Source organism: Sapajus apella, unplaced genomic scaffold, assembly GCF_009761245.1.
Source record: "Sapajus apella isolate SASKATOON/1434 unplaced genomic scaffold, GSC_monkey_1.0 scaffold51, whole genome shotgun sequence".
Classification (NCBI taxonomy): domain Eukaryota; kingdom Metazoa; phylum Chordata; class Mammalia; order Primates; family Cebidae; genus Sapajus; species Sapajus apella.
Window position 1 is genome coordinate 10747301 of NW_022436991.1, and position 24735 is coordinate 10772035.

The 24735-nt window shown below is 45.9% G+C and overlaps 1 protein-coding gene and 1 non-coding gene across 2 annotated transcripts in view; one reads left to right on the plus strand and one right to left on the minus strand.

Annotated features, from left to right (window-relative positions):
• The window catches only part of CACNG3 (calcium voltage-gated channel auxiliary subunit gamma 3), a 104400-nt gene that overhangs the window by 57155 nt on the left and 22510 nt on the right, over positions 1-24735 (plus strand). The gene's annotated exons all lie outside the window — the stretch shown is intronic.
• LOC116526771 lies at positions 20817-20948 on the minus strand. The gene has a single exon (XR_004258271.1). It is a non-coding gene; the product is annotated as a small nucleolar RNA SNORA1 (small nucleolar RNA).

Genomic DNA, 24735 nt, shown 5'->3' on the forward strand with positions numbered 1-24735 from the left:
GCCGGGCATGGTGGCACTGCCTGTAGTGCCAGCTACTCGGGAGGCTGAGGTAGGAGAATCACTTGAACCAGGGAGGCGGAGGTTGTAATGAGCTGAGATTGTGCCACTGTACTCTAGCCTGGGTAACAGAACAAGACTCCATCTCAAAAATAAAAAAGTGCCAAGTGCCTTTCCAGTATGTAATAAAGAAATAAAATGAGCTGGGAGCAGTGGCTCACTCCTATAATTCCAGCACTTTGGGAGGCCCAGGTGGGCAGATCATCTGAGATCAGGAGTTCAAGACCAGCCTGGCCAACATGGTGAAAACCCATCTCTACTAAAAATACAAAAATTAGCTGGTCATGGTGGCGGATGCCTGTAATCCCAGCTACTTGGGTGGCTAAGGTAAGAGAATCACTTGAACCCGGGAGGCAGAGGTTGCAGTGAGCCGAGATCGCACCACTGCACTCCAGCCTGGGTGACAGGGCAAGACTCCATCTCCACAAATAAATAAATAAATAAGCAAGACTCCACTCAATCAATCAATCAATCAATACAATAAAATAAAATGGTGGTGGGTAAGGCCATAAAGGAAAGAGATGGTGCTTCTCCAAGCCAGGACTATCATCCACAGATCAGGGTATTTCTGGTCATGATCAATCGTCGTGTCTGTCCCTGGACCTGACCTATTTGATTTGTTAAAGTCAGCCTGCACCAATCTGCTCTCAATATGAAATCAGAGTCAACAAGAAGGAATGATGGAGCAAACATTTGTGGCTGAGGCTTAACAGCACTAAGCAGTGAAGAAATGTGGTTTGTGCTTGGTTCGCAGTGTGCTGGTGGGGAAGCTGCAGGTTTAACGTGGATCTGAGTAAGAACCCAGACCACTGGACGTCTCTGCTTGGCTATTTCACAAGTCCGTCCACCTCTCCCTGTCGTAATTGAGCCGAGCGTCTCCTTCTGCCCCACCGATCCTCCCCATCTGTGCTCCTTTTCCTGATTTGGTGAACTGCATAATGAAAAGAAGTACAGAGAGTATGAAGTCCAAAGTCAGATTACCTGGGTTCTAAACCCAGCTCTGTCACTTGTTAGCTGTGCTTCCTAGCATAAGTTCCTTACCCTCCCTGTTTTCTTATCTGTAAAAAATTGGGTGATAATAATAGGTATCTTCTGGAGCTATTGTGAGGACCAAATAAAAGCTTGCCTCTGGCCAGGCATGGTGGCTCACACCTATAATCCCAGCACCCTGGGAGGTTGAAGCAGGAGGATAGCTTGAGGCCAGGAATTTGAGGCCAGCCTGGTAAACATAGCAAGACTCTGTCTCTTAAATTTTTTTTTTTTATTAGCCAGACACTATGGCACACACCTATAGTCCCAGCTACTCAGGAGGCTGAGGCAGGAGAATCGCTTGGGCCCAGGAGTTCAAGGCTACAGTGAGCTACGATTGCACCACTGCACTCGAGTCTGGATCACAGAGTGAGATCTTGTCTGACAAAAGGAAGGCAAGGCAAGGCAAGGGAAGTGAAGCGAGGGCAAGGGAATGGGGAAAGAAAGAAAGAAAAAGAGAGAGAGAAAGGAAGGGAGGAAGGAAGGGAAGGAGGGAAGGAGGGAGAGAGGGAAGGAAGGAAAAGAAACAAGCTTCTGTCATCCAGTAAGCACTGAATAAATAGCAATTAGTGTGTATAGCTATTAGTCTTTTTTAAAAAATAACAGTAGCGCCACATTTTCCCTGTCCAGTCTATCATCGATGGGCATTTGGGGTCTGTTGGGGGGAAATAGGGGAGGGACAGTGGAGGGTGGGGAGTTGGGGAGAGATAGCATGGGGAGAAATGCCAGATATAGGTGAAGGGGAGGAAGGCAGCAAATCACACTGCCATGTGTGTACCTATGCAACTATCTTGCATGATCTTCAAATGTACCCCAAACCTAAAATGCAATAAAAAAAGAAAAAAAAAATAACAGTAGCTAGAACATATTCATTAAAACATTCACTATTCCAGAACTTTTTATAATGAACTTCTTTATTTCTCAAAACAACCCTCTGAGATAAATCCTATTATTAGCTCCAATTTACAGAAGAGGAGAATGAAACTCAGAAAGACCAAACACATGCCCAAGGTCACACAGCTTGTAACACAGCTGGGATTTGAACATGGACACTCTGGCTCCAGAGTCTAAGCTCATAAACCCTACACTAACTTGTCTCAAGAGATCCTTTTAGCACTTTTGTGTTTTCAATTTTTTTATTTTTTACTTATTTATTATTTGTTTTTAAAGACAGTATCTCACTCTGTTGCCCAGGCTGGAGTGCAGTGGCATGATCATAGTTCACTGCAGCCTCGACCTCCTCACCTCAAGTGATTTTCCTGTCTCAGCCTCCTGAATAACAAGAACTACAGGCACACGCCACCACACCCAGCTAACTTAATTGTTTTTTATGTACAGGCAAGGTCTTGTTATTTTGTCCAGGCTGGTCTCAAAAGCCTGGCTTCAAGTGGTCCTCCTGCCTGAGCCTCCCAAAGTGACTTTTATGTTTTGTTTTTATTTTATTTTATTTTATTTATTTTTGAGATGCATTCTGACTCTGTTGCCCAGGCTGGAGTGCAGTGGTGCAATCTCGGCTCACTGCAAACTCCACCTCCTGGGTTCAAGTTATTCTCCTGCCTCAGTCTCCCGAGTAGCTGGGATTACAGGCACCCACCACCACACCTGGCTAATTTTTGTATTTTTAGTAGAGACAGGGTTTTGCTATGTTGGCTAGGCTTGTCTTGAGCTCCTGACCTTAAGTAATCCACCTGCTTTGACTTCTCAAAGTGTTGGGATTCCCAAAGTGCTCACCACGCCGGCCTTATGTTTTTAAAAACCATTACTTTCTTAAACTCTTCAGGATCAATGAAAATGGTCAAAAGGACATATCTAGCACGTTTTTCATGCACTAAAACAGTTTTCCCCAAGGTATGCTTGGCTTGGGTTGCTGGTGTGCTGAGCAAGACCAGCACATAATTTATGGGGTCCAGCACAAAATGAAAATGGGGAGCCCTTGATTCAAAAAAAAATTAAGAATGTCAACACAGTGACAGACAGCAGAGCACTAAATGAAGCAGAGATCCTACTCAATGTGGGATCCCACGTGACTCTTCAGAAAGAAGTCACAGCTTCTTATAGAGAAGTGAGACTCCTGTTGGCTCTCAGTGCAGTCCAGCAGCCAAGGGCGATGGAGCTCCAGGCCAGCTGCCTCAGGGCTGTGAGCAGCCTTGACCTTTTGCCCAATGCACCTTAAGGTGAAAAAGTTAGGAAGGAAGCCTTGTCCTCGTGGATGAATCTGGACAGCAGGTTCTTCCCTATTCTCCATCACATCTGAACCAAAGCCCAGTTCTTTTCCCTAAGATTTATTAACCATCAAAATGTTCTGCATGTGTGGGCTGCCACAGCCCTCACGGTATAGATATATATGTCCCTGTGTTTCCACCGACTCCCAGCAGACATGTGGCAGCTTCATTCCGAAGCCTGGCAAATTCTCCTAGGACTCTCACCCCCTCCTCCTCCTCCTTCTCCTCCCACCTCTGCCCACTTTCCTTCATTTTCATGCCTTCCAGGAGTCCCACACAATCAGGAAACCCAAGTAAGTAACGGGAGCACGGGAAATAGGGGCTATGGGCTCTGAGAGTTAGGATGATTGAAAAACCAGAGTCCCCAAGCGTGCAAGGCTATGAGTCCCTCGGGCCACTGAATAAAGAAGCTGTGGGCTTGTGCAAGATAGTTTAATTATCCACCTGGATTCTTCAGGAGGCTCCTGGAATATGGAGGTGTCTTGCCCAACTGACAGTCAAAAGGACTTGGCTCTAGCAGGGAACAATGACCAGCCTACTGGCTGGTGCTGCCACTTCCCAGACATCAGCATCCATGGAGCTTTCACAATGCCTCTCAGAATTATTTTTGGAAATCTATTAATTCAACAAGTATTCACTGGGTAATGTACCTGCGGGCCAGGCCACATTGTCCTACTGCCAACTGGCTTTGCACCTTTCACCAAAATTTATCCATCTCTGCATCTCACCCAGAAATTCAACAGGGGGAAAGGTCTCTTCCAATCCTAGGAAGGGATGTTTGGAGTCATGGGATTTACTTCCCAAGCTGCCAGAACACACCTATCACATCACTTCTTCCTACTCTGATTGCCACCCTCATCCTCACCATCATCCATCATTGTTTCTCTCCCTCCTTCCTTCCTATTTCTCTTTTCTTTCTTTCTTTCTTTCCTTCTTTCTTTCTTTCTTTTTCTTTTCTTCCTTCCTTCCTCTCTTTCTTTCTTCCCCTTCCCCTTCCCCTTCCCTTTTTCCTTCCTTCCTTCCTTCCTTTTTTTTTTTTTTTTTTTTTGACAGAGTCTCACTCTGTTGCCGAGGCTGGAATGTGGTGGCACAATCTCGGCTCACTGCAATCTTCACCTCTTCCCAGGTTCAAGCAATTCTACTGCCTCAGCCTCCCAAGTAGCTGGGATTACAGGCATCCACCACCATGCCCACTAATCTTTATTAGAGACAGGGTTTCACCGGGTTGGCCAGGCTGGTCTTGAACTCCTGACCTCAGGTGATCTGCCTGCCTTGGCCTCCCAAAGTACTGGGATTACAGGTGTGAGCCACTGTGCCCAGCCCATCATCTCAATTAATAACACTTATTGAGCATGTGCTATGTGCCAGGCAGCATGCCATGCATTTCACAGACATTGTCTCATTTAATGCTACACAAAAGTAGAGAGCTTGTGCTGTTATTATCCCTATTTTACAGAGGAGGAAGCTGAGGTTCGGAGAGTGTAAGCAAGTTGCCCAAGATCACACAGCCTGGGAGCCAGGCTATTGCCATAACTTTAACATCTTTTCTGCTTTGGGGGGCTCTCAGGAGCCGTCTGGACTTTATCCATCATGTAGGGCACCAAAAGCAGTCACAGCTCTTCTTTCTCACCTCTTCTTCCAATCCCTGGCAGGAGCCCTCCCCATTGTCTGAGCTATGCTATCCCCCAAAACATGCCCCCATGCCTTCCCAGGGCAGCACCCTCCCTGAGGACCAGGCTTGGCCTCTCCTTCAAGCCCCCCACCAAATGCCTGGCACATTGAGAGTGTTCTCTGCCTGCTCTGATGTGGCCTCTGTCTTTGTGAGTCTGTGTTCTCTCTCCCCAGTGAGACAAAGCTCCTGCGGGAAGGACATGGCCTGCTTTCCTGTGTCCCCCACAGAGCTAGCATGGCATGGGCACCATGTTGCTCACTGGGGCATTAACTGATTGATTCATCTGTGGCTTCCCAGTGCTCTGGGCACCTTCCCAGTCCTCCTCACAGCAGCCCCAGCTGAGATACCCCCAGACTCCACTGTGCTCCCTAAAGACCTCGGGGCCCCCAACCAGATCCAGGCTGTCCCTTCCCAGCCCTTGGCTCCTGGGAGTGAGTGACACAGTTCTGCCCTGTTAATCTGGCATTCCCCAAATTCCTGACACAATGGCCCCATGTGGAGTGGAAACAAACAGACCTGGTGGAAATTCCAAACTAACAGCATATTTCAAACAGACCTTGTTCAAATTCCAGCATGGCTACTTGACTGGGTCACCCGTAAATAACTTAACTTCCACAAACCTTAATGTCCTCACCAGTGAAATATGAATTAGAATGGACAAGAAATCACGTAACAGGGAGAAACTCTAGTCTAGCACCTTGGACAAGGGAATCATGATGCCAGCTTGCTACACTGGGTCTAGGGAACTCCTCTGATTAAAGGGGTCCCGTGAGTGACCTGTACATAATAGCCATCATCATCATTATTGCCCACACATCCCATGTGTCAGGGACATGCCAGGTGCTTAATTTATATTATTTTATATAATTGGCCATTCCAGTTTTCCAGTTGAGGAAACCAAAGCTTAGATTTGAGAAATTCAAAAAGGTTACATAGGTAAGAAGGTGTAGAAGCAGGCCGGGTGTGGTGGCTCCCACCTGCAATCCCAGCACTTTGGGAGGCCAAGACGGGCAAATCACTTGAGGTCAGGAGTTCAAGACCAGCCTGGCCAACATGGTGAAATTCCATCTCTACTAAAAAAAAAAATACAAAACTTAGCCAGGCATAGTGGCACATACCTGTAATCCCAGCTTCTAGGGAGGCTGAGGCACGAGAATCACTTGATCCCAGAAGGCAGATGTTGCAGTGAACTGAGGCCATACCACTGCCTCCAGCTTGGGTGACAGAGGGAGAATCTGTCTTCAAAAAATAAAAAAAGAAAGAAAGAGAGAGAGAAAGAGAGGAAGGAAGGAAAGAAGGAAGGAAGGAAGGAAGGAAGGAAGGAAGGAAGGAAGGAAGGAAGGAAGGGAGGGAGGGAGGGAGGGAGGGAGGGAGGGGGGGAGGGAGGGAGGGAAGGGAAGGGAAGGAAGAGAAGGGAAGGAAGAAAAGAAATGCCAAGCCTCAGGTCTACCCCAGACCTGCTGAATCAGAACATCTTGAGTTATGACCCAGGAATCTTAAGCCAACCCCTCTGTCCCTCACCCCCAGGGATTCTGCACCCCCTGAAGAACTTCCCTGAAGATGGGGTGATGAGAGGTAAAAATTCCAGCCTCTGAGCCTGTATGCTTGCTGGTCACCTAGCCCGGATGCTCTCCCGCTTGTTCTTACTGTGGCTGCTCATGCTTGGCATTTGGTCTCAGCCCAGATGCCCCTTCTCTGAGAGGCTTCCCTAACCTCCCGCTGTGACAGGCTATCCTGCCTCCTCATTTATTTCCTTCATATGATCCTTCTCCATCTCTCCCATATCCACAAAGGCAGGGGCTTGTCCCTTGGCATCCCTAGAGCCAGGTATGGTGCTTAGCACATAGGAGGCAGTCAGCATATCCTTTAAAAATTTATTTTTATTTATTTTTATTTTTTATTTGTTTTGAGATGGAGTCTCACTCTCACCCAGGCTGGAGTGCAGTGGCATGATCTCAGCTCACTGCAACCTCCACCTCCCAGGCTAAAGCAATTCTCATGCCTCAGCTTCCCAAAAGACTACATGTGCCTGCCACCACACCACACTAATTTTTGTATCTTTAGTAGAGACAAGGTTTCACCAAGTTGGCCAGGCTGGTCTCAAACTCCTGACCTCAGGTGATCCATTCACCTCGGCCTCTCAAAGTGCTGAGATTACAGACGTGAGCTACTGAGCCCGGCCAGTGTATCCTTTTTTGAATGAATGAATGAAAAAACAGCCACTTCTTGCCTAGTGCCCAGACTCCAGGATCTCACTTTCAGTCAAAATAAGCTACTAGCCTCACCACCCTCTGGTCATACTACGGCACCTTTCAGCGATATTGGTTCAAGGGTCTTACAGCTCACAAGGACATTTCCTGTTGCAGGTGGGGCTCCTGTTACCGAGTGACTTTGGGCATATTCTGGGTGCTCTAATCAGAGAAAGGGCAGCTGTTAATGCTGTTCCTTGAAGCATGGAATATCTGTGCTGTGCACCTCAGGTTGAAGAGGTAGAGGGCTAACTAGCCCCTTCCTTCTACCCCAGCAGGCAACCCCACCAGTAGGAGGTTCCAGGGCTGCAAGTAGCATCTACCACTGCTGCTATGTGGTATTCGGACAAGGCATTAAACAAGATCTCACCACATGGCGAGAAAGCTATTTCCTTTTCAATTCACGGTACCTAGCTGGAATTTAATAACATCATTTTGTTTTCATCGTGTTTATTTTTACAGTGGCCTTCTATTTACAGCCAGTGATACTCACTTTCCATTTACAGTTGGGTTATAAAGTTTCCTTTGAAAATAAATTTAAGTTAAAAAAGAAACTGGGGTTGATTTAAAGAGTGTCAACCTAAATGACAGACAGGAAAACGCTTCAAAATAAAATTGTTTATTAGGGAATAGGCATTGCAATGGGAATACAGGTGTCGTAGTGAATTATGTGCATATTTAGGGAGGGAAGAAAAGGAAGACAAGGGTTTTTAAAGGAAAAATCAGGACGATTGTGTAATTGTTTTGAGATAATTATCCTTGGCTACAAGTATGACTAACAAGGATGATTCTAGTTCGAGGTTGGTCAGGCAGTTGCTGGGAAGATGTCCTCGCAGAAGTATTTTTTTTTTATGTAAGGTTGCAATGGTCTTTGTGCAAAGTTATGGGTTTTGCAAGAGATGAGGTTTTGCTTTGCCTTCCAGGCTGGAGTGCAGTGGTGTGATCATGGCTCACTGCAGCCTTGCCCTGGCCTCAATCAATAGCAGGGACTACAGGCATGTGCCATGCCTGGCTTTTTTTTGTGGGGGGGAGGTGGGTAGAGATAGATTCTTGCTGTGTTACCCAGGCTGGTCTTAAACTCTTGACCTCAAGCAATCCTTCCGCCTCAGCCTCCCAAAATGCTGGCATTACAGGAATGAGCCACCACGCCCAGACTTGCCAGGGATTTTTTTTTTTAATGGAGTCTCACTCTGTCATCCAGGCTGGAGTGCAGTGGCACAATCTCTGCCCACTGCAACCTCTGCCTCTTGGGTTCAAGCGATTCTCCCTGCCTCTACTAAAAACACAAAATGTAGCCAGATGTGGTGGTGGGTGCCTGTAATCCCAGCTCCTCAGGAGGGTAAGGCACGAGAATCACTTGAATCTGGGAGGTGGAGGTTGCAGTGAGCCAAGGTCACTCCACTGCACTCCAGCCTGGGCAACAGAGTGAGAGTCTGCCTCAAAAATAAATAAATAAATAAATAAAAATAAAAAGAGTTGTCTCAGTTATGAGATGGATTATCTTAGTATCAAAGTGCTTGTGTTCAAGTAACCCTAATTTTACTAATTAGTATCCCTAAAGCACAAGAGTAGTGATGCTTACAATTGAAATAGCCAAAAAGAAGCTGTCCAGTGCTTCCTTTAAGGGTGAAAGTCCTCGACTTAGGAAAAATGGAAAATTATCTACTGATGTTGCTAAGATCTAGGGAAGGAATCTCCTATCCATGAAATTGTGAAAAAGAAATTCAGGCAAGTTTTGCTGTCACATCTCAAACTGCAGGAGTTATGGCCACAGTGAGTGATAAGTTACATGATGATATACTGTTATAATTGTGCTGTTTTATTAGTTACTGTTGTTAATCTCTTACTGTGTTGAATTGATAAATTAAACATTATCATAAGTAGGTATGTAGAGGAAAAATCATTATAAATAGGACTTGGTACTGTTTGCAGTTTCAGACATTCACTGGGGGTCGTGGAATGTACCCTGTGTGGATAAGAAGGGACTGCTGTATACCCATTTCCAGATGAGGAAACCGAAGCCTCAAGCTGTTAAGTCACTTGCCAAAGTTACGCAGCTAATACAATGGGGAAACCTGAATTGGAAACCAGACAGGTGGCAGAAGGAGAGCAATGAAAAGCCTGGAACTCAGACATAGCCCCCCTCACCCGCGCCCTATGCCCCACTGATGACTCCTACCCTCCTATTTGGGTTGAAATGCACACATCAGCATCATTCCTTAATTAGGTGAGGAAGAGCACCTTCTCCAGATGCCCCAGAGAACACCGCCCAGCCAGTGCCTGAGTATGGTTCTATCAGGTCATTAGCGCCTCAGAGGATCCCTGGTCGCCCTCGTGTACCTCCCACCAGCTGCCAAGAGAAGCTGGATGCTTCACAGCCACAGTTTCTCTTAGTCTTCTCCTCTGCCCCCTCCCCACTAAACACACTCTTTTTTCCCTTTAGTTGTCATTTTTATTGAACATATAAATCTCGTGCCAGGCAGTGCTTAGCTAAACATTTTCTTATACATTAGCTCTGTTTTTAGAAGAGTTTTACATTTGAAAAATACAGAAAAATAGAGACAAAAAGAAAAAAAAAAGCAAAACTCCCTCCTAAAGCACTTTTATAAAGAGAGTAGGAGAAACAAAAGTTCTTCTCCTTCTGCTTCTCGAATTCTACCCCCTCCCCAAGTGACAAAATTTGCTTAAAGCAACTTTCTCAATCATTCCATGTGTATTGGGATATATTTATATTCGTGTCTTTATCTATGATTATGCCAATAATCTAAATCAATATCTACCTATTTTGCCATCAAGCTACAAAATACCTCTATACAGTTGCTCAGGTGGGGCATTGCTCAATTTCCAGGGCCACCATTCACATAACCAGCCTTACAATCCACCCACATATATTTTTCGCCTTACAAAAATGAGATGAAGGCCAGCTGTGGTGGCTCATACCTGTGATTCTAGCACTTTGGGAGGTTGAGGTGGGAGGATTACTTGAGCTGAGGAATTTGAGACCAGCCTGGGGTAGCATGGCAAGACATCGTCTCTTACAAAAAAAAAAAAAAAAAAAAAAAAATATATATATATATATATATATATATATGTATGTATGTATGTATAAAATTAGCTGTACATACTGGCAAATGCCTGTAGTCCCAGCTACTCAGGAGGCTTACTTAGTTGGGAGGATCACTTGAGGCTGACAGTTGAGGCTGCAGTGAGCCAAAATTGCACCGCTGCATTCCAGCCTGGGCCACAGAGCAAGACTCTGTCTCAAAAGGGAGAGAGAGAGAAAGAGAGAGAGAGAGAGAGAGAGATGAGGCCTTCCGTATGAACATCTTTCCAGGTAATCACATGGTCAGAGCTTCCTCATTCTTTACGATAGCTACCTATACTAGACCCTTGTATAGGTGTACCTTGGTGAATCTAATCCTTCCCCTCATAAGGATGATCTAAGATGTTCCCAGGATTTTTAATTTTTGCAGTGGCTGTTTAATACTCAGCAGTCTTCTGAGGATAGCAGCATTACACTTATTTTAAACAAAGACAACTGAAGCTCAGAGAAGTAGAATAACTAGCAGAAGGATGCACAGTTACTAAGGGGTAGTACCAGGATGCAACCCTAGGTTGGTTTAACTTCATGTTAATGTAAAGCAGTTGATACTGAGTTTGGATCACAGCAACTCTCAGTAAGTCAAGATCATCATTCCCACAGGTTGATACTAATAAATATCAATACACAAATGGAGTCATTACCCTTGCCTGGAAGGGCAGAGGGAAGAGGAATAAAACTAACATTTATTTAGCACTCAGAATGTGTCTGGCACCTTACCAGATTTTTTTTTTTTCTTTTTTTTGAGGCAGAATCTCACTCTGTGGCACAGGATGGAGTGCAGTGGTGTGATCCCAGCTCACTGCAATCTCTGCCTCCCAGGTTCAAGCGATTCTCCTGCCTTAGCTTCCAGAGGAGCTGGGATTACAGGCACCCACCACCACACCCAGCTAATTTGTGTATTTTTAGTAGACGGGGTTTCATCATATTGGCCATGATGGTCTTGAACTCCTGACCTCAGGTGATTCACCCGCCTCAGCCTCCCAAAGTGTTGGGATTACAGGCGTGAGCCACTGCACCCAGCCACTAGATTTCTTATATACATTATTTTACTGAATTCTCAAAGAGCCAAACAACAATAAAGCCTATTAGAAAGACACTGCCCTCCTTGTGTTTAGAAAGCTGAATTCCAATAAAGATAAACGTCCCAATGTCACACAGCAAGTAGTGGAGCTGGGATTTGAACCTGTATCTGCCTTGCTTGCATTTCTAATGGATACAGATCTCAGCCCACAAACCCAGGTGTGTGTGAATATAACTTTATTTTTCTGTAAGTGAACTTAGTTTCTGAATTTCCTTGCTAAGCCTGCCTCTTGCCTAGTTTATCCACCTCATTTCCTAGTACCACGACTTACCCAAGCCATACACAGGCCAAAAGCATAGACATCATTGGTGCCTCTGTTTTCCCTACTCCCCACACCCAACACACCATGTCTCATTGGCTCTGCCTTCAAAATATCATCGTAGCCAAAGGCAAAGTCTTCTCCCACTTCCCCAGCTGCCAGTTTAGCTCAAATCACCATTGCCCCCACCCCAGATCATTCTCCATCTGGCAGCCTGAGGGACCATTTACAAAATGCATATCCTATGATATCACTCTCCTGCTTAACCTCCTCCCTGAAACCCGCATTGCCCTTGGAATAAATGCTCTTCAGTGGCCCACGTGCTCTCCCTTCTGTGGCCTCAGCCTTGTCTCAGCCTTTCCCTCCTTCTCCCTCTACTCTTCTGTTCCCTACTGGTCTCTTCTATCCCTCCATGCATCACCTCATGCTGCCACAGGGCCAGCCCTTCCTCTTCCCTCTGCCTGCATTGCTTGCCCTGATTTGCAAAGAGGCTGTTTCCTCTTTCAGCTCTCAGGCCACACAGTCCCCTCAGAAACCCCCTCCACACTTCATCACCCTCGGTCACTCCAAGTCCCTTATCCTGAGGGTCTTCCTAGCTCTGATCGCTGTTGGAAGTCATTTGTTTCATTGTCCACCCCATCCCCTTGGAGGATCCAAGAGTGCTCTGTGTCATGCCCCCGGAGCCAAAGTGCCTGCAGGGATGCCAGGCACATGGCAGCTATTTATTGAGTGACATGAGTGAATGAATTTATGTTATGAGTTCTGTGTCCACTGGGGGAAGAGGGCAGGAATTTAATATTGGCCAATTCTTTAATCTCGGCCAATTCCTTCCCTCGAGGGGTATCTAAATTCTGGGGGACAGCAGAGGTGGGTACCTCTGGTCTGGATCATTGATCCATGCCAGCATCTGCTGAGATGTTCTCACTCCCTGGGACAAAAGGAACATCATCAGGTACATGGGAATAAGGGTTGGGGGGACATCAGTTAATGTTCAGCAGAGTCAGGGCAAGGTGGCTTATGCCTGTAATCCCAGCACTTTGGGAGGCCGAGTTGGGCAGATCACAAGGTCAGGAGATTGAGATCATCATGGCTAACACGGTGAAACCCCATCTCTACTAAAAATACAAAAAATTATCCAGACATGCTGGCAGGTGCCTGTAATCCCAGCTACTTGGGAGGCTGAGGCAGGAGAATCACTTGAACCTGGGAGGCAGAGGTTGCAGTGAACCAAGATTGCGCTACTGCACTCCAGCATGGGTGACAGAGCAAGACTCTATCTCAAAAAAACAAACAAAAAACCAAACCAAAACAAAACAAAGCTATGCAGTGACAGTTTCTGTGATAAAAAGAAAGAAAACATTCGGCAGAGTCACCCACCACCAATCTTTAGCCCACTCTATTCTCCCACACTCCTGAGACCAGGAACACTCAGGACCCTGAGATCTCCCTTCCCCAAGTTCTAGGAGCCAGACCCCAGGATGGGGTACAGCAGCTGGAATGCATTGCTGAGCGCATGCCCCACCAACCCCAGTGAGCTCTGCTCCTGGGAGAAGGTGCTCAGTACTGTTCTGCAGCACGGGCTGGTGATTCACAGTTTATGAGCCGCCTCACACTCATCACTTTGAGGCTCACAACATGTCTGACAGGTAGGAAAAGTAGAGTTTATGAGCTTCTTTTCACAACTGTGGAAACCAAGATCAGAAATGGTAATGTGAGTTGCTCAGGTTTGCAGAGCAGACATGGGGTCAAAGCTAGGACTGGGTTAGAGCTTAATAAATTGTAGGTGCTGCTGTTCCAAACAGTGAGGGCTCTCAGTTTCTGAGGACTCTCAATTGCAAAGTACAGAAACCCATTTCAAATAAGCTTAAGTAGTCACATAAGCTATTGGCTGATGGAACTGAAATATCCTAGGTTTACCTGTTTCAAACACAGCTGGAGCCAGGGGCTCAAATAATATTAGCAAGAGTCAGACCGTCAACACCTCTCAGCTCTATGTTCTCTGCTTTGATTTCACCCTCAAGCTTGCTGTCCCCAAGGGGGGCCCTTGGCAGCTGTAGCCCCAGCCCACTAGCTTAGCCACTCAATGGAAAACGTTTTTCTTTCTCAGCAGTTCTAACCAAGCTTCCCAGACTATCTTCACTGGACCAACTTGGTCACTTGACCTCCCCTAAACCAATCACTCCAATCGGGGTGGTGAGATGTGTTGATTGGCCAGATCTAGGTCATGTGCTCACCCTCTTAGCCAACCACTGTAGCCAGGAGAATTTAGAATTCCGTTTGGCCAGGACTGAATCACATGCCCACTTCTGAAACTGACAGCGGAGTCACCCTATGCTCACCTCACTGTCTGCATGGGCTGAAGTGGGAGAGAAGGCATTCCCTATGGTGAAACGAGGATAGCTTTACCAGTGGGAGAGAGAACGGAAGCTCCTCTGGCAGCTAGAACAGATGTTCTCTCTAGATGCCTGATACAGACCAGTGACCTCAGCCTTTGGACCATCACAGAGAAACATGCCATGATCTCTCTCCCCTGCCACCTGATCCTGAACTGGTCTATGTAATGACACCTAACTGGAGGCTCCAGGCTTGAGGCTCTGGCCAGAAACAGAGGCTGGCCTCTCCCTGGGAACTAATGGCAGCAGGTGTTGGGGGTGAAGGAAGTGTCAGTGAATGTGATGTTAGCCTGTTATCCTCCCCATGCAGAGAGATGAAGTCCTAAGTCTCTAAGGAGTGGACAACGCAGGGGCCCCAAACAACAACAAAAAAGCCACAGCAATGAGAGAAGAAAGAGGAAAAGAAGGCTTGGGCTCAGAGAGGCTCTGGAATAAAAGGAGAGTCTCAGGCAGTGAAGAGATGCCAATAAACAAAGCTTAAAATCCAGGATGTGTGCCCTGACTGATGCCTGTAATCCCAGCACTTTGGGAGGACGAAGTGAGAGAATCACTTAAGCCCTCACTTCGGACTCCTCACCAGGAATTGGAGACCAGCTTGGGCAAAATAAGAAGATCCTGTCTCTACAAATATATACTGTGTGTATAGATAGATAGATAGATAGATAGATGGATAGATAGATACATAGATACATAGATATACACACACATATATATGTATATATATATATATATGTGTATATGTATGTATGTATATAAATTAGCTGGGTGTGGTGACATGTGCATGTAGTCTTAGTCACTGGATGGGGGGCCGAGGTTGGGGTGATCACTTGAGCTCAGGAGTTCAAGGCTGCAGTGAGGTAGATTGTACCACTGTACTCCAGCCTCAGTGACAGGGTGAGAACCTGCCTCAAAAAAAAAAAGAAAAAGAAAGAAAGAAAAAAATACAGGCTGGGTGCAGTGGCTCATGCCTATAACCCCAGTGCTTTGGGAGGCTGAGACAGGAGCATCGCTTGAGGCCAAGAATTCAAGGCCAGCCTGGGCAACATCGTGAGACCCCATCTCCAAAAAAAGTGAAAACAGTAACGGGGCATAGCGGTGAGCACCTGTAGTCCCAGCTACATGGGAGGCTGCGGCAGGAACACCACTTCAGCCCAGGAGTTTGAGGCTGCAGTAAGCTATGATTACATCACTACACTCCAGCCTGAGTGTCACAGCAAGAATTTGTCTCAGAAAACAAAATAAAAACAATTCCGACGTGGAGGAAATACTCAGTACCCATCCCATACATTCATTTGTCCACTTGTTTATTTAACAACCTACTATTTGTCAGGTACTGGAAAGATGGCAGTGAACAAGACAGAGATGATCTCTTGGGATTTACAGTAGGAAGGAATAAACAGACACATCATTAAACCCATAATTAATCATTTGTAATATGTGCCTGAAAGAGAAGCACAGGGTGCTTGCTGTGAGGGCAAATTACTGGATGGCATCAGCCTGGGGATGTTTATGGTAAGATCTAAAGCACAGATAGAAATTACTCAAATGCAGGATGGAGAAGGAAGAATATTTGAAGCTGAGGGTGCCTGTGCAAAGGCCCTGAGGCAGGAAAGAGAAAACAAAGCCCATGCAGCAGGAGTTTGGTGAGAAGGATCTGGAGATGAGCAGGGGCCCCCTCACACAGGATCTCGTAGGCCAGGTTAAGGATTTTTGTCACCATTCAACAAGAAGTTGCCCAAGATCCCTGCAGACATATACGAAGGACAGGCAGATGTTCAGGGCACACTTGTAAAGCACCTACTATGTACCAAGCTGAGTGAAAGGTATTTGAGATTCAGTGGTGCTTATATTCTAGGGAAGAAGAAGTCAGAAAATAAACTAGGTAATAAATATGAACAAGGTATTTAGGACACTCGCGGATCATCATAAGTTCTGCAAAGAAAGTGACTGGAGATGTTCAAGTGAGGCAGGAGCCTGGGGACTCCATGAAGGGCTGGGAGAGAGTGGTCCAGGCAGAAAGAGCATCAGCTGCAAAGGCCTGGCAGCTGTAACACATGTACTCACCAGTGCACCCACACAGAGTCACATCTACACGCGGGCATCATGTGCCCATTTACATTCCTTGCTCTTCCAAAATGCATCTGCGTCCACCTCTGATAACCTGGGATGCCCCCAGCCTCATCTCTCTCTCTCACACACACACACACACACACACACACACACGCACACGCACACCCTTCCGTAGGCTCACCCCACTCAGAGACAGCCCCCGCCACATCCCCATCATATGGCGACTAGCAAAGATCCTGGGGGCTGAGTGGGCAGGGAGAACGGGGGTCTGAGAGAGGAGACTCCACTCTCTTTCTCTTCTCCAGCCAAGAGGCCTGAGGGGCAGCTCAGATTCGAGCAGGGGCGGGGGGGACCACCAGGACATCCACGCAAGTTGGAGGGAGGTGTCCAGGTCTTTACCTTGTAGAACTAAATCCCAGTGTGGTGTTTGCTCAAAACGCCAGAACTATTCCTGGATGTCAGGTGCAGTTAATGGTTGCCGTGGAAACCGCCCATGCTTAATGAATAGAAGAGAGTAAAAGACGCCCCGGATAAATGTCAGGACCCAGGATGGATTTGCTTGAGAGCAAATCTGTTAGCACTGGGCAGAGCTGACCAGTGAAGGTTGAAATGAGCAGTCCAGGGTAGCTGGAGACAGATCCAGGAGGCCCCCTCTTCTCTTTCTCAGCTTAGCATAGTCAGAATGCTAACATTTCACAAAATGTCAAAAAGTGGCTCTTTATACAGACAGTTAAACATAGGCTCTGATTTTGTGGATTTGATTCTGCCCATGTTTACAGAGTTTGCAGGGGACAGAAATCTAAGCCCAGGTCTCTCAGGAGTTGAGACGTCACTTTTTTTTTTTTTTAACTCTTCCTGCATTATCTTTTTTAAATAAATAAGGTGTCAAATTGGGTCAAAAATAATCTTTTGAACTCTGAACCTCTACACATTATATTGTCATTGTGTAGAATGACAGAATTAAAAAATAACTGGTAGCATCTGGGCACGGTGGCTCACACCTGTAATCCTGGCACTTTGGGAAGCCGAGGCAGTTGGATTACTTGAGGTCAGGAGTTTGAGACCAGCCTGACCAACATGGTGAAACCTGTCTCTACTAAAAAGAAAACAATAACAACAATTAGCTGGGCATAGTGGCACACACCTGTAATTCCAGCTACTTGGGAGGCTGAGGAGTGGGGATCTCTTGAACCTGGGAGGTGGAGACTGCAATGAGCTAAGATTGAGCAACTGCAGTCCAGCCTGGGCAATGGAGGGAGACTCTGTCTCCTAAAAAAAAAAAGAGAGAGAGAGAGGGAAAAAAAACAAAAACAACTAGTAGGGCGTCTGGTGATGAGGCATAAGTTAAACGCCGAACAATGAGCGTCCCTCAAGTCTGTTGGAGTATCCCAGTGTCCGTGTGCATAGCTGCATTAGGGAAGGTTGTCAAAGTCTGTTGGTATCTATGAAAGTAAAACCCAGTTTGTAGGTATGGACCAGCTCTGGACTCGCAGCTGCAGTCAGGGACTCAGGACTCACCATGGCTGTGATGCTTGCTTATGGGGAGACCTCAGGTAAGTCTCAGAAGATATCAATCCCAAACCTTCTAAGAGGAAATAACCCTTTCCACAAATCCTCCACACTCACAAACCTATCTTGCCTATCCTCCAGGAAAGGTCTCAAATACTCCCTGAGGGCAAGTCCTTTGTGATGTGATGACAATATTGTGTGTCCATTTGGCGACAGAGGCTGGAGCACCTCCTGAGGTCACAGCACATCTCTCAGACTGCTATGCATGAGAGTCTTGGAGAAACCTGTTCAAAAATACAGGTTCTCAAAGCCTCAAATTCAGGGCATTGCGTAGAGGCGTAGGAATGCACTTGTTTGTCTGTTGGTTTGTTTTAAGAAGAGCCCAGGTGATTCTCAAGCAGGTGGACCCAATTTTTCCAGGCACCTCTGAAAGAGAGATGTCACCACTGAAAAAGCAGCTAAGCCCCAGGAGCCACAGCTATGACCCTTGCTCTCTTCAGCCCTTCTCCCCAGAACCTCTGCTACAGCACCAGAAGCCGCTATGGTCTGGAAACATGATGAGTTCTGCCTGCTTTTTAATGCTTGCCGAGGCAGGGTTAAGAAGACTTTCAGACACTCTAAGCAATGAACTGATCCAGGTGACCACCCTAACCTCGTAGATCTCCAGTGATGGTAATACTAAGCTATTAAGTAAGGAAGATCAACATACATCTGGTGTTTTTCCCATAGCGTTTCAATGCTTTTTATAAATGTCAAATATCAAATAATTTCTAGTTGTCATTCTCTCTCTCTCTTCCTGTACCCCTGCTTTGCTGGTACCCCAAACACATGACAATTCTACCTAATTGGTGACTCCTACGGCAGCACCTACAAAGTTTCAAGGTGCTGTGTTTGTGAACATGCGCTGTGGTCTAGGATAGGATGTGCTGGGCTCTCGGCTCTGCGCTCCAGGTCTAACCAGAATCAAAACTCAATAAACAAATAATGAAGGACCAAGGAAAACATTTCACCCTAAACCTCCCAAACCCATCCAATGGGCCGATCAAGCAAAGAACTCAAATCCAGGCTCTTTAGAAATGAAGTCAGCCTATTCATCATGTGCAGAGAAGGACAGAGAGCACAGAGAGTTGTTCCTCATTAAATTCCCCATAGTTGGTTTTAAGGCAGGACCCTCTCTCGATGAGGCATACCTCTTGTAGACTCTGGCTTGATTACTGTTCCACCCCCATCACCAGTGGCTTCTCCAAAAGGCCCAAGGTCACTTACAGTGATTCCTCTAAGATGCACTTTCATTCCTGCTCCTCCGCAAGTTCCTCGCATGCAAACGATTTTTTTTACACTAAAAATCAGATTTTGTTTCTCATGCGCTGAAAACCCTCCAAAGCCCGGACCATGCACGCTCCTTTTCAGTTCTGGACCCCGGCCTGTAAGATGCTCGGTGATCTGTGCCTGCTCCTTCATGGGCCTGATCTCATCCCTCTTTCCTCTTCACTCACTCTGCTCCAGTTGCTCTGATCTTGTCTTGGTTTTAGAAACACACTAAGTGTTATCCTCCCTGAAGGCCTTGGCACTTGCAACTTCCTCTGCCTGGAAGCTCTTCCCTCAAATCTTCCCACAGGTGGTTTCCTCTTTTCACTCAGGCTACCTGTTCAGATAGGTCCCTTCCATCCACCCAATCTCATGACTGTCCTCCCCTACCCCAATCACATTCTCTCCAGGGTTTATTTTCATGGGGCTTAGCATTGAAATTACCTTTTCCTTTTTACTGATGCATTTGTTTCATGTATTTCTTTGTTTACTCTAAATCTCTCTCCACTAGAATATAACAGCCTAGTCTGTTTTGTTCTCTAATAAATTTCAAGTGCTAGAAACAGTGCTCAACGCAAGCAACGTAGGTGCCTCTCCAGATACCTGTTGAACAAAAGAATGAATCAGGAACCGGGGATGGTGGCTCATGCCTGTAGTCACAGCACTTTGGGAGGCTGAGGCGGCAGATCAGTTGAGACCAGGAGTTTGAGACCAGCCTGGACAACAGAGTGAGACCCCATCTCTACAAAAATAAAAAAGATTAGCCAGGGGTAGTAGCATGCACCTGCAGTCCCAGCTACTTAGTGGGCGGAGGTGGGAGGATCACCTGCTGAGCCTGGGAGATTGGAGCTGCAGTGAGCCACGATTGTGCCATTGCACTTCAGCCTGGACAACAGAGCAAGACCCTGTCTAAAAAAAGAATAAAGACTAAATCAGGATGTGCACCAACCACAGTTCTGTACACCAGAAGAAAATGTTTATTTCTCAAAAACCGACTCATGGTTCTCTTATTAGAAGCGGTAATTTGTAATTGGTATACCCTAAGTGCTTCATCTGGATCAGGGGCCAAGTTTAGCTCAGGGTCCTCGTTACTATGAATTCATTATCCGAATCCCTTTATGTGCAAGGTTGCACAGACATGCAAGTAAACTCTGTCTTAATATGAATATGTGCATTCACGACTGGACCACTTACAAAATCATTGTATGCACAAGCACCCCCTCCCCACTCCACTCCACCACCCCTGACCCATTTAACACTCTGCAATTCATGGTTTCTGTCTGGCAGTCTCTCTCTGATTGCCAGTTCTTGTCAACATGTGACAATACAACGAAAGTAGGAGGCAAAACCTGATGTGTTAACCACGGGTAGACAAGAGCCTGCTGGAGGGACACAAGCTAACAATGGAAGAAGAGAAAATTGACAAGAATGATGATGTGATAGACACATCCAATGATTTGAATATCAAAGGATTAACAGGAGCCCTCAGGAAAACTGATGACATACTCAAATATTTCTTGCAAAAATGAGCCATTTTATGATCCTGCTGTGAAAGTCAAACTTTACAATCTTGTCGGGGAAGGGAAAAATTTCATTCTGGACATCATGTGATTTTATCAGAAAAATTATACATGCCCCCACCCCTGCCGCTCTGAAATCAACAAATCTTACCTTTTTGTTCACCCTAGTTCATAGTTAGAGAAGATCAGAAAAAAATCACCATGTTTTCCTAAACTGTAATTTTATTTTCAGATAAAGTTGGAACCGTGTTTTTGGACTTGATTGTTTACTATGGAGTAGGAGTCCCTGGGGTGTTTTTTCTTTTCTTTTCTTTTCTTTTTTTTCTTTTCTTAAAAAATTTTCAAAATATTTCACGTCTCATTGTCACCACTGCAATATATATACTGTTATGGAAGCACAACCTGTTTCAATTTAGCCACACTTACAATTTTCGGACACCATGATCAACAGTGTCATTCTCATCTAGAAAGAGGCTTTAGTCGCTATTTGTGAGTGGACGCACCCGAAGGCTGTGGTCCTTGACCTTAGCTGCACAGTTAGAATCACCCAGAGAGCTTTGAAAAATCCACAGCTTGCGCAACATACCAAGACCCCATCTCTACAAAACAACATTTAAAAGTTAGCCGAGTATGGTGGTGTGCACCTGTAGTCCCAGCTACTCAGGAGGTTAAGGCAGGAGGATCGCTTGAGCCCAGTAGTTTGAGGCTGCAGTGAGCGATGATTGCGCCACTGCACTCCAGTCTGGTGGCAGAGCAAGACCCTGTCTCTAAAAAAGAAAAGGAGGGCAGAGGAGAGGAGAGGAATCCAGATGCCCAGATACAGTAAGAATCCCTGGGAGTAGCACTCCAACCTCAGCAATTTTCAAGCCTCCTTTCCCAAGGTAGTTCCAATGTGAACTACTATTGAGAATCAATAAGGCATCCTCCTTCTCAGATAATAAAGATTTGCTGTAACACCAGAAGTCCAAACATTCTTAGTCAAGGGCTTAACCCAAGTTCTCAAGAAGCATAAACAAACATGGTACTTGCTCTTCCTTCTTGATATCGTAAAGCAAAAAACTTCACAAAGGAGATCTAGCAAAAGACCTACAACGCTGGACCCTGGGTTCCTGTTGGCCTCTGTTTTGAGCTCCAAGCTGGGCTTTTGGGAGACTGGAAAGTGATTGTATTGGCTGGACTCATGCTGAGATGGATGTCAAGCTCTGGCTACAGAACTGGCCTTGTTTATGGGTTGCAGCAGGTTCCAGGCACTGTCGCTGGGCTAGGTGGGCTGATGAGGAGTGCCAGCCCTCACTCTGAGCACATAATGACTGCCCAGAGCCTGCTGTGAAGTGGCGTCTTTCTGCTAGATTAGTGGATTCCCAGCCACCAAAATCTGCCCCAGGACCCACCGTATGGGTTATGCAGAAGAGATGGATGTGAGACATCTTTTCTGGAAGCTCATCAAGAGGCTCTGCTACATTTTCCCTGTCTAGTCTATCATCGATGGGCATTTGGGTTGGTTCTAGGTTTTTGCTATTGTAAACAGTGCTGCAATGAACATTCGTATGCATGTGTCCTTATAGTAGAACGATTTATAATCCTTTGGATATATACCCAGTAACGGGATTGCTGGGTCAAATGGAATTTCTATTTCTAGGTCCTTGAGGAATCACCACACATCATTCTCAGCAAACTGACACAAGAGCAGAAAATCAAACACTGCATGTTCTCACTCAGAGGAGGGTGTTGAACAATGAGAACACATGGACACAGGGAGGGGAGCACCACACACTGGGGTCTGTTGGGGGGAAATAGGGGAGGGACAGCGGGGGGAGGGGAGTTGGGGAGAGATAGCATGGGGAGAAGTGCTAGATGTGGGTGATGGGGAGGAAGGCAGCAGATCACACTGCCACGTGTGTGCCTATGCAACAATCTTGCATGTTCTTCACATGTACCCCAAAACCTAAAATGCAATAAAATAAATTTAAAAAAAAAAGAGGCTCTGCTGATATCCTCTCCTTCCACTGAAGAGGGGACATCCTAGGGAAACCTGCCTCCCCTTTAGGATCTCCCTTTCAGGACTGCAAACTTGGAAAGATAGAGCCTTGGATGACAGTCTCACTTCCCCAGGCCTCTCTGCTCTGGCTCCAGTATTTCTTGACTTGAAGTCAAAACCACTAAAACCACAGAAAGCTCTGTCTGGCCTTTGGCCAAAATTGGCATAGCAGAGCAAGTGGGTGTAGGTCTATTCCCTCCCGAGAGTGGCAGCTCCTTGAGCTCCCTGCCTGGGTTTGCACTGTGTGGGAATACATACACATGTAGGCACTCCACCATCCCTTTAGGATCTCCCTTTCAGGACTGCAAACTTTCCAAGTACAAGCCTGCTGTGGTGGCTTACATCTGTAATTCCAGCTCTTAGGGAGGCAGAGGCGGGAGGGTACTTGAGACCAGGACTTCGAGACCTGCTTGGGCAGTGTAATGAAAGCCCATTTTTAATAATAATAATAAATTTTTTAAATTGAAAAAAGTTAAAAATACAAACATATCCTTTCTAGATTCCCTCCCCATCCCTGCATGTTTTGAAGCCAGCAGGACCAGGTCAGTTCTTTCAGTTACCCCGAATCTGGTGACCTCAAGGTTACTCCCTAACCTAAGAGAGAACTGGGGCTGACCTTGGTCCACGTGCAACTCAACCTCCTAGATTTTCTAGAGATCCCAGTGCTGAAGGGACAGCTGGAAGGGCAGCTGATGGACCCAGCGAAACCACTGCAGTAGGCCCTCTTTTTTCCTACTAGCCTCTCTTCCATTCCTCAAATTCACCAAGTTCACTCCTACCCCAGGGTCTTTGCATTTCCATTTCCTTTTACCTGGAAAGCTCTTTCCTGGACTCTACATATAACTGGCTCCTTCTCTTCTTTCAGGTCTGAGCTCAGGAGTCCCTTCTGCAACAAGCCCACCCAATGTTGCCCTCCACTTGCCCCCACCCAATGAAGAGTTGCTATCACGTTGTCGTGTTTTATATCCTTCTCGCTTGTTTTTTGTTTTTTGCTTTTTTTTAAGATGGAATCTCACTCTGTCACCCAGGCTAGAGTACAGTGGTGAGATCTCAGCTTACTGTAACCTCTGCCTCCTGGGCTCAAGTGATTCTCTTGCCTCAGCCACCCAAGTAGCTGGGATTACAAGCAGGCACCATCATGCCCAGCTAATTTTGGGAGTTTTTTTGTTTTTCTTTTTGTTTTTAAGTAGAGACGGAGTTTCACCATGTTGGCCAGGCTGGTCTCAAACTCCTGACCTCAAGTGATCAGCCTGCCTTGGCCTCCCAAAGTGCTGGGATTACAGGTGTGAGCCACTGCGTCCAGCCCTGATGTTGTGTATCTTTCAAAGCACAGTTATCTTGTCTATAGTCTTTCTTTTCAATGAGAATGTAGGGTCCAAGGATTAAGACCTTCTCTGTCTTGGGCACTAGGGAATCCCTAGGACCTAAAACCAATCTTCAAACCCAGTTCTCACACTTACCTTCCCTGGTTCCCACCACTCCCTGTCCTCCCACCTGTACCCACTGGATCTGTCCTCTGACCATTAATCTTCTAAACACCTTGAGCTACTTTGAATTCCCAAATGAGTTTTTCTCTTGTTCATTCTCTCATCATCGCATGTGCTATACTTTACGCTTCGAGAAACACCCTCCCTTTCTCTGATTAACTTCTAATTAACCTTCAGGTCTCAGCTTAGACATAATTTCACTCCACGTACAGTTAACAAAAATTATTCTGCTAAGTTATCAGGTAAGAGAATGTTGGGCACCTTTAATCCTTTCCATACTGTTTTAATTCTCTAACTATGTACATCTATTCTTTTAATTTAAAAGGGATTGACTGAATAGAGGTAACGAACTGTTTCTTGTTTCCTTTGTATTATTTCTCTGTATTGAAAAGTATCCTAGTAAATGTGATTTTAAAATGCCAGTACCACAATGACTTCCTTATTACAGCTTTATTGTATGGTTTAATATTGTGTAAGAAACCACCTCACTGAGCTCTTTCATTCATTCTACTGTTTTTTTTTTTTTCAACTTATTGCCTTCAGCTGCTTCTTCTTTTCATTTTTTCTTTTCTTTTTATTTTTTATTTTTTTGAGATGGAGTCTGGCTCTCTCACTCAGGCAGGAGTGCAATGGTACAATCTAGACTCACTGCAATCTCTGCCTCCCAGGTTCAAGTGATTATCCTGCTTCACCCCACTCCCCACCCCCTTCCACCCCACCAAGTAGCCCGGACTACAG